Genomic DNA, 9,680 nt, shown 5'->3' on the forward strand with positions numbered 1-9,680 from the left:
TCTAGGTTATGCCATACTATGAGGAAGGCCTAGATGTTGGTTGTGTTGAGCTTCTGGTATTTTCCAGGTTATTTGTTCCTAAAACTTGCTTCTGCCCCAGCAAGTGCATTCTTCCTACTTGTCCAGTCTTCTTTTCGTTTGGTGGGTGTCATCTACAGTAGTAAGCCTTGATAACTCAACAGACAAAGGAAGTAAGAAAGCAGGAATCATGGTAAGCTTTTCTTTGTTGTTATTATTGTTTTTGGTTTGTTTTCTTAAAAATAATTGGTAGATTGAGATGGAATTTTTTCAAAACAGGCCTAAAGAAGAGAAGCAAGTGGGAAGATGAAAAGTATTTGATTAAACTGGAACATTTTGTGTTGGAAGGACAGGCTTGTATCGTGGATGATTTTATAATACTGCTGAAAGCAAGCATCACCTTATACATTTAACTCCTCGTGATGCCTCTCTATGTATCATTTGTATGTACTTGGGATGGATTGATTCCTTCAGCTGAGGAAATTTTCTGGCTCTCAGAGTCAATGAATTCCCCCAGAGCTGTAAAGGTATTATTCTTTTTGTTCCTAGAATTGCCTTGAATTGTCTGTATATTCATGTGAGGGAACTTGTTAAAGTCACAATAGTGGTATTTGTGCGGCTCCCAACATCCACCTTTTACTGAATATTTTTATGCAGCATGCACTGGCTATTCTTAAAAACTATTTCTCATTAGGTAGATTGTAAAAGCCAACACCAAATGTCAAAGCCAAGTTTGTTACACAAGCAGTTCGGAAGGTCAGAATGCTCTCCACAAGATGCATACCAGAAACTGACTCATTTTTTTTTTTCCCCCAAAAGACTTTTCTTGTGAAATCTGGTTTTCACATCTTCCTATGCTTTTCCCAAATGGCTTGCTTTTATATTTCAAAATATAACCAGGACAAAGTATTTTAGACAAATTATTGGGTTTTAATTTTTTTCTTTGAAATCTCTTGTGTTATTCCTTGCTGTTTCTTCTACGAGGGAATTTTTCACAGAAGAGTATTACTTGACTGGTTTAAAGATCTTGGCTTGAGCTGGAAGGAAATTTAGGGATTATCTGGTCTAATCCTATCCTTTTATAGTTGAAGGAATGAAAGCCCGGATAATCACAATATCTTGCCCAAGGTCATACAGGTCACATGCTGCCATTACTCATAATACTGCTGCCTTAATTCTGTGCATAACTTGAGCGCTTCACAAATGCATTGTTTATCTCATTTGATCCTTACAATAACTATTCAAGGTAGAAACATAGATATCATCAGTTCCCTTTTCTTAACCAATGAGAGATGGAGGCCTCTCAAAATTCAAATCAAATAGTTGGATTAGTGTACTTTTTTCTTCAGTGACTGCACTCAGCTATGTTCTGGATACTATTGTAGTTTTGCTGGGAAGGCAGAGAGGCGTTGACCTCTTATCAGGGAGACTAAAAGAGAAAAGCACCAGCAGAAATAATAGTTGGAATGAGCATCTTGGCCTCTTGACTCCAATCTAGGGGTGTGGGTTTTTTTTTGTTGTTGTTGTTGTTACATTTTTGCTAATTAATGGAAACAAACTTTCTGGCTGATTGCTTAATTCTCCTTTACTGAAAAGGAATAATCACATTTATTCTGTAATGAATACAGAGCATTTTAGCTGCAGAAATAAACAAAGGGCTGCAGAGAGTTATATAATTTTATGTGCTCAAGAGAATATGGGGAAACATCAGTACATGTTCCCTTTCTCTCTAGCTTTGAGATTTATGATTGGTCTGTTACAATAATAATAACTGAATATTGGCGCAAAAAATATATTAGATTCAGTGGGTAACATTTGACAGCCTTAACTTGTGAAAAGCAGAAAAGTTCTTGCAGGAAGCTCTAGCAGAATATGTGACACACAAGAAGGTATTCAGGGAACAGAAAAATAAAATCAAAGGAACCTGCTATCCAATCTGTTTCATTAAATATGAAAATTAAAATGCCTTAACAAAATGCTTTCTCTTCCTCTCTCCTCTCAACAAACAAAAGCCTTGGTAGGCAGCCTGAAATTGCTCATCAAGACTCGGATTTTAAATGGCTTCCTCTGAATGAAGCAATTAATACTAAAAGGAACATGTTGTCTCTTCAGCATTCGCAAGGTAAAACATTCATTGTCCTTGCTGGCGCTCCATCAAGCCTCCGTGTGGCCTGAACGAGGACAGAAACACTTTGCTGTGTATGCGCTTGACCTCTGGCGATGAGGGGGAATTGGCTGATTAACTTGACAGAAGGCTGCTCCCGTGCACTGGGATGTGCCTGACAAGTACACTTCTCCGTCCCCCTCAGGCTTTGGCATGCTGGCCCTCGTGGAGCCCATCAGGGTTGGCATGTCTCGTATTTGCAGAAGAAGATGTCACCCGTGACTGTTTACATTTTGAGAATGTATAGAAAAATGCATGACCACTCTCTTCACTTAGTTATGTTTGTTTAGATGATGCAGCTTGCCAGTAGTACTCCTGCAGAAAGACCCTTAGTGCTTGTTGGCTTGCATACATATTCAGAACAGAAGAACGAGTATGTTCCAGGGCAAGCGAGACAGCAGGAGAAGGTGCTGAAGTGCACACATGGATTCAAATGTGGTGTTTATGCTCAGGAACCTGCAGCCTTACGGTAGGGCAGGGAGACTTCCTCAGGACCACATCACAGGGGGCTCAGGAAGAGGAGTGGACAAGGGAGCTTACAAGGGGCGTGAAGAGTCTTCACTATGGCTTTCAGGCATCGGGAGGGTGAGAAGCAGGAATGAGCAGGAGGGCTTGAGTTATGCTCAATCCCCCATATCCTCTCAAGCAAGGGGCCTCTCTTTCATGTCAGATGGACGTGTCTATCCTTCTACCTCTTCACCAACTTACTGAATGCTCCACTCATCTTGGCAGCGGAAGCAGAGCTCTCCTCACTTTGCACGCGATGAAACTATCTTTTGCATACATACTTGTTGTTTCACAGTCAGGGCAAAAACCAGTAGTACATATTTTCTCCCCTGCTGAGCCAAGCTATGGAAACCCATTCGTACGCAGTTTGGGAAGACAGCAACCAAACTGGAGCAAGATAAATACTACTTGAATGCATGAGTAGTGGCCAACTGGACTTGTGTTGGTAAAGATCAACCTATGTTGAAGAGATTCTACCATTCATCTTAGAAGCCCGAAAGTTAAGTAGCATTTTCTATCAAAACAATAATAGATCTTGCAAGGAGACCCTCTTTCATCACTTCTTTCACTTTTCATTACCTGTGCAGAAAATGGAGCTATAGGGAATTTTATTTTATTTCTAGGTGTTCTTTATTCTCTGGACATGATAAATCACCATGGATGCTTTTTGGATCTATCTTTAACAAGGGTAGATTTTATTCATTTAATTATTTTCTAGGCAATGACATCATGTTGCATGTTTATCTTAGAACAATTGCTTTTTGTTGTGGCTTTCAACTCTTATTTTATGATACTAACATAGTATGGAATGAAGGAGAACCGTGCATTCTGGGTTACTGAATGTAACCAAATCCTGGTTTTGCTACAAGGTGACTTAAATTTAACTCTGAGTGTTTTTCTCCTGTCTGTGCTTCAGTTTTCTCAGGTATAAAATGGGAATACTGAATTCAGTTGACATCCCTTATTGTTGTGGGGATCAAAAGAAATGTCCTAATTGAACATGTACAGTGAACTATAAAGTGCTACATAAATGAAGGTGCTTATTACTCAGAGCCTTGGGCCTGTCCAAACATCTGATCTTCTTCCAGGATTGTTTGTTTGTAGTTGATTAATGACTCTTACCCCACACCCCACTCCTTTTTGAGGTGCACACAAGTAAAGGGTTGGCAAAGAAATAAAAAGCTGTAGCTTTCATGTAAACAACCCCTTCCCCACTCATCTTCTTTGGTCTTCCTCTTTGCAGGTCTCCTTATCCCAAGGAGCTAGTGAAGCAGCACCTTGGAGCCCCATGTCAGAACGCTGGCAGCTGGAGGGCTGTGGTGGTAGTTGACACTTTTCTCTTTTGCAGGATTTTCTTTTAAGACAATTTTTTCCCCATTAAGAGGTCTCATTACCTGCTTAGAAAATGAAATTGAAAAAGTACAATAGATATTGTGAAAGGGAAAGAAACTGTTCAAAAGAAAAGAAAAACAGGGTTGAAAGAGGAGAGAAAGGAAAGAAAAAAAAGACACATGCATGCAAACATAACTAAGAGAAATAATTGTAATGCTAATTTCTACTGGTTTGTTGAAGAGAACCAGCTAGTGCTTATGTTTTTTAAAGTTTTGACCAGTTCTGTATGCTTACATCTGATAATCTGAATAACTGCTTTGAAGATAACAATATGCAGCATAACAGCCATTGTTGATTTCCTATCATCTTGTTTTGAAATTCTGTATAATTTTTAGTGTTTTAAAATTTTTATTCTCTTTAAAATTAAAAAAAACTATTGATCTTTAACTGCAAAAAAGATGAAGATTTTTTATTTTTTGTTTATCTATTGGTATATTTTGTTTTATTTTAAAAAATACCTTTCATGCTCAGGAAAATGCTTCCGTAGAAGCACATAATCCTGGTGGCATTCCATCTTTACTGATGCCTATCAGATTAGCTTTCCTATAACAAAATGCAAGGTAGGTTTCTCCCTGCCAGCACTGCTGATGCCTGAAACAGAGCTGCCCTCATTCCTTTCATCCACAGCATCATTATGTATCATAACAATTCTGGAAGCAGGACTTTGCTGGCGATTTTGTTTTGGGGATGATGCATGAGACAGACAAAAGTCCATTTTGGGCTACAAGGTGCTGACACCAGAAAAACTCCTTGTTCCAGATAACGTAAGTCAATTTGACTCAATAGGTGCACAGAGGGTAGAGCTACACTCCTGTAAGGTAGCATGACCTTCTAGTATTAAAAAACATTCTGGTTTCAAATGGAACTTCAAGGTTATTTTTCTTTCTTAAGGGAATTTGGCCTGAGAATCACATAACTGAAAAAACTCCCACTTTTACCACTTACTAGCTGGTCTCGAGGGACATGGCCCACTGCATTTGTAAAGTGAGATTTCAAAGGCCTGCCGTATCATCCCTTAGGTTTTATGGGGATTCGATGAGAATTCCTTTGTGTGTGATACTTTCTGAGAAAAAGTATTTTTGTATGAGAAGTGGGAGTGTGTGGCTAGGGGTACGGGTTTTGGAGGCTTCGGAATATTTCTGTATTTGGCTGCCATTATTTCTTCGCTCTGTGATCCAGAATGATGGGACTCAAGTTGCTCACTCAGTGTTTCCTCATCTTCCCAATGACAATTGGAAGACTAAATCTACAGGGACATCAGGAGGATCAAGTGGCACATTTGCATACTTGGCTCAGTACCTGGGATGTGGTATGCACTCTGTAAGTTGTTATTAGCTTTAGTTATTTGATTCCTCCAAGCCCGGCAAGGAAAGGAGGGGTGGCTCTTGTTCACATGGGAAGTAACTGGCAACGAGAAACATACAAGATGGAACTGTCTAACTCAATGTAGAGGGTAGGTCTGGAGTCTGAATAAAAAATTTAAACTTAATTCAGAAGAATATCCTAGGAAGTAACATATAAACTTTAAGCTTGTGACTTCTGTTAGTACAAAAGTGCATCTTCCTTTTGCGACAGAGTCCTCCTTAAAAGCAGGCCCCTGAGATTTCATGCTGTTGGTTCATGGAAGCCTACTACGGTGAACTCTGCAGACTTCAGAGCCTGGGAAACTCCCTACGTACTATCTATGATATCTAATAAACTTCCAGAGCAGGGAGTAGTAAATGTTGGAGTCTCAAACAAAGGGATCATGATTCCCATGGGAAGTTGTTTACATTAGGCAAGAGAGATTGATAACACACAACCATTATTAGTGTTTCTGCTCCATCAGAGACCAGGCTTCTACAGGGCAGATGTCAGCACCAGAAAGATCTTGGAGGTCACATAGATGAACATATGTAGGAGTGGAAATTATTCACAAAAGTTAAAATTGCACTCACAGTAGTACATGCAATCAAAAATGTGCCATTTTACTGGTCAGCCTAAACCCAACTCCCAATTGAAATAGTGTCACCTTTGCCTTACAGGAGGTGTAGGAAATCATGACATCACAACACAGTCTTTATCCTCAAAGCCAGAAAGGAGATAAAACATCAATTAACATGAATACAACCCCCTATGGAACTGGGATTCCTTTCTGAGGGAAGTATTATTGGTTAAATGCTTACTTAAGCTCAGTCATTTTAATTCCAAGTTTATGGTGGTTTTCACTAAAGTACAGATGAAGGAGAAACTGAAAGAGCTTGGGCCACTGTGAAAGAGGCACTGTTTCAGATCACCTCAGGAGGATGAAAGAGGTCATCTCATTTACTTCACTAGTGTTGGCTAAATGCTCCTTTCACATACAGGACATTCCTCAGGGTGCTATGGAGAAAAGAGAAATGCACAAACTAAGGGTTGACACATCTAAGATAAATGTGTAAGGCACTCTTTGTAAAAGGGTTAATGAAACTTCTCCACTAAACAGTGAACTGAGACATAATTACACTGTTATTCAGGGACGTGGTATGAATGTCATAATGTAGTTTTCAGGCCTTACGCTAGCTGAGCTCTTCATAGGGTGCTCCAGTCAATAAGACAGTCCTGAATTACAGCAGACCATGACACCTTAGCTTGTACGCTTACAAACACCATGGCCTCTCTCTCACAATTCACAGTGAGAAGTACCTAAACGAAAGATAATCACTTTGACGCCTTTGCATCCTACGGTTCTTCTTGACTTGAAGAGATGAGGCTTCAGAGAATTCAGACATTGCTCTTCATTAGGAAAATGGGAAATTAACTTCTATATGTTCCTGAAAAATTAAATTTGTGCTTTAAGTGCTTTCTTTCTTGAGTGGTTGGATATTATTCCAGTAATTCAAATAACGGCAGATGAAAATGGATTGGCATGGTCAGAGCCATACTCTTTTATTCTAAATAGTAGTCAATGGAGCTAAATGACAGCCTTGAAGAGAACATCAGTGGATCTTTGGTGGCCAGTAGAACAGCCTACAACTGGTGACCACAGTACAGTCGCCTGCCTCCTGTAGGCTGGTGCATGCTACCAAGGACTTAGCTGAAGATTTAGGCAGATGTGACTTGTTTAGGACAGGACCCTGATGAGTGCTGAAGAGCACAAACCTTCATTATATTCCCGGCATTAAATAACCTTCCACCATTAGCATAAATTCCAGCTATAATAAGCTTCATTTAGAGTTGATTTTTCTTCTTATTACTGGGGATTGAACCTACAGTCTAGTGCATGATTCATAAACAAATGAAGAATCACCTAAATTTGAGATTAGGCTGATATATAGAGAATAATCTACATTTTAGAGATGAGGGAGCAAGCTTCTGTGTCATGTGCCATTTTATTCAATAGTGGATCTTACACTTGGAGCCAAGTCTTCTGACTCTGACATATTTGCTTTTTACTTTAGATCATGTCATATTACCTCCTGTCAGTGAAATTCCTGAAATTTTTGATTTAATGTTCCATTTTTTCTAAGACGTTTAGACTTATGCTTTTTCTTGCAGTATGGTGATTAATACGGTTAATCACAATATGATTTTTCATTCTCAAAAATGTCTTCAGTTGAGGTCCGGGAGATGGCTTAGTAGAATAAGCACTTGCCTGGCAAGCGCAAGGGCCTGAGTTCAACCCCTGGTTCTGCCAAAACAAACAAACAAACAAACAAATGTCCTCAGTTGGATGAGAGATTTTTATAACCTCAGTCACATAGAGACTTAGGGAAACTCCCAACTTTGTATGTGTGTGTGTGTGTGTGTGTGTGTGTGTGTGTGTCTGTAAGGACTTTGTGCTTGCCAGGCAGCCTCTTGTTCTGCTGAGTTATATCCCTAGCCCACAGGCTCCAAACTGAACTCCAGTCTTTAAACTGGTGTTAAAATAATTGCTAACCACTTATGCATTTATGAAGATAACATTTGACTATATTGTGATGCATTCTAATAGGAAACTTTATATATGTGTATTTTTTTAATGACTTGGAAAAAACTCTGAACAAAGCAAAAATTCATTATAACTTGGTCCTAACTGCCTCTATACACGTATTAAATCTGGGTGGGAAGTATAAAGATGATTTTCTTTCTTCAAAATCATATTTACGGATTCTCAAATGGCCTGCACTAACTGTGTGCACGGTTTTTCATCAAAAATAATCTACAAAATCTCCCACTTGAAGTTAAAAGATCTTTCCAACAAAAGAATGTGAAATCTCTATCATAAAGAAAACAAGACTGCATAGATAGACCATAGTAGTTCTTACAAATGTAACAGAACTTTATTCTCAAGAACTTCCCAGCCATCCTCCCACATTTATATTTCATCAGAACATTAAACTAATCCTCTGCGTAGTAAGTGGAGCCAAAAGGCAGACACGGAGTGAATGCATCTTGTGCTAGGCCTGCAAGGTTGGCTTGGTCCAGACTCTTCCCAACTTAGCTGTAGGTTTTTCCTATACTAGTTTTCAAGGCTAACACGAGACACTGAGTTTATAACCAGAGACTGATTCTTTTGCTTGTGCGGATTGTCTCTCAGCTCCTCTTCGTCTATCTTGGGCCATGTCACCTCTACTCAGTAAAATCCCTAACCAGAAGGCAAAGGAAAAAGGAGCACCAGAGAGCTACAGAGGGCCAGAGGCGAGGCTCAGGGAAGCCACTCCTTTATCCACAGCAAACATTTAGCCCCTTGCTAATTTTTGTGTAAGCCAGGCCAAAGAACACTGCTAGGATTTGTTGGGACTGTGCTATGCAAATTAAGGTACTTTGCTCTCTCCCCCAATAATCAATTTCTCCACAAGCAAAATGAAGACTTGTTTCAAGTTCCTCCACATGGGTTTCTGTGCTTCTAGTGGTGAGTCCGTGTTTTTGAGTTTCTGGGGGAAAAATGCTAATTCCAAAGCTGTATTCCAGAACCACCCTTTCTAACTTGGGCTCTACTTTTCTTTGTTTTTGGAGTAAGCCCAAAGAAAAGGTCATTTCTGCAGACATCTTGAGGTTGTGCTCCAATGTCCTCATTAAATAACAGGAGTCCAGACTGGCAGGCCCAGGGGAATATTCAATCAAGGAGAAAAAAGCCAAGTCATTACCGGAAGCCTATCATCAGAGCTGTAAACACAAGCCTTCATTCGTGGGCTTTTACTGCAACTGTGTTCAATTGAGCACTCTCTCCTTATACAGATTCCATTTGTCAAGTGTATGTGACCCTTCCAATAAGTCCCCAGAGGCCGGAAGAGAGAGAAGGAGAGAGAGAGAAAGGAAGAAAATTACAACTGTAAATAGGCCCTGAATAGTGAAAGACCGAAACAGACAGCCTGTAGCTTGACGGGATGAGTCACTGGTGCAGCCAGACCACAAAAGTGAGTGTGGCCTTTCTTCTTAGCAGGAGTCTTCCTGTCTGGAAAGGAAACACTGCTCCAGTTGGAGATACTGGTCATCTTACAGACTTCAGAGCAACTCAGGCAACATAAGAGACAACACAGATAATAGGTAAAGTGATTTGTCCAAGTCCTTGTGTGGAGAAGCAGCTAATGTACTATAATTTGGAGTTGCATGGAAAAGTTTACCTCTTTAGGCAAAGTTGTTCCTTCCTTCTTTCCTT

Source organism: Octodon degus, unplaced genomic scaffold, assembly GCF_000260255.1.
Source record: "Octodon degus isolate 3935 unplaced genomic scaffold, OctDeg1.0 scaffold00128, whole genome shotgun sequence".
In the NCBI taxonomy this organism is placed as follows: Eukaryota; Metazoa; Chordata; class Mammalia; order Rodentia; family Octodontidae; genus Octodon; species Octodon degus.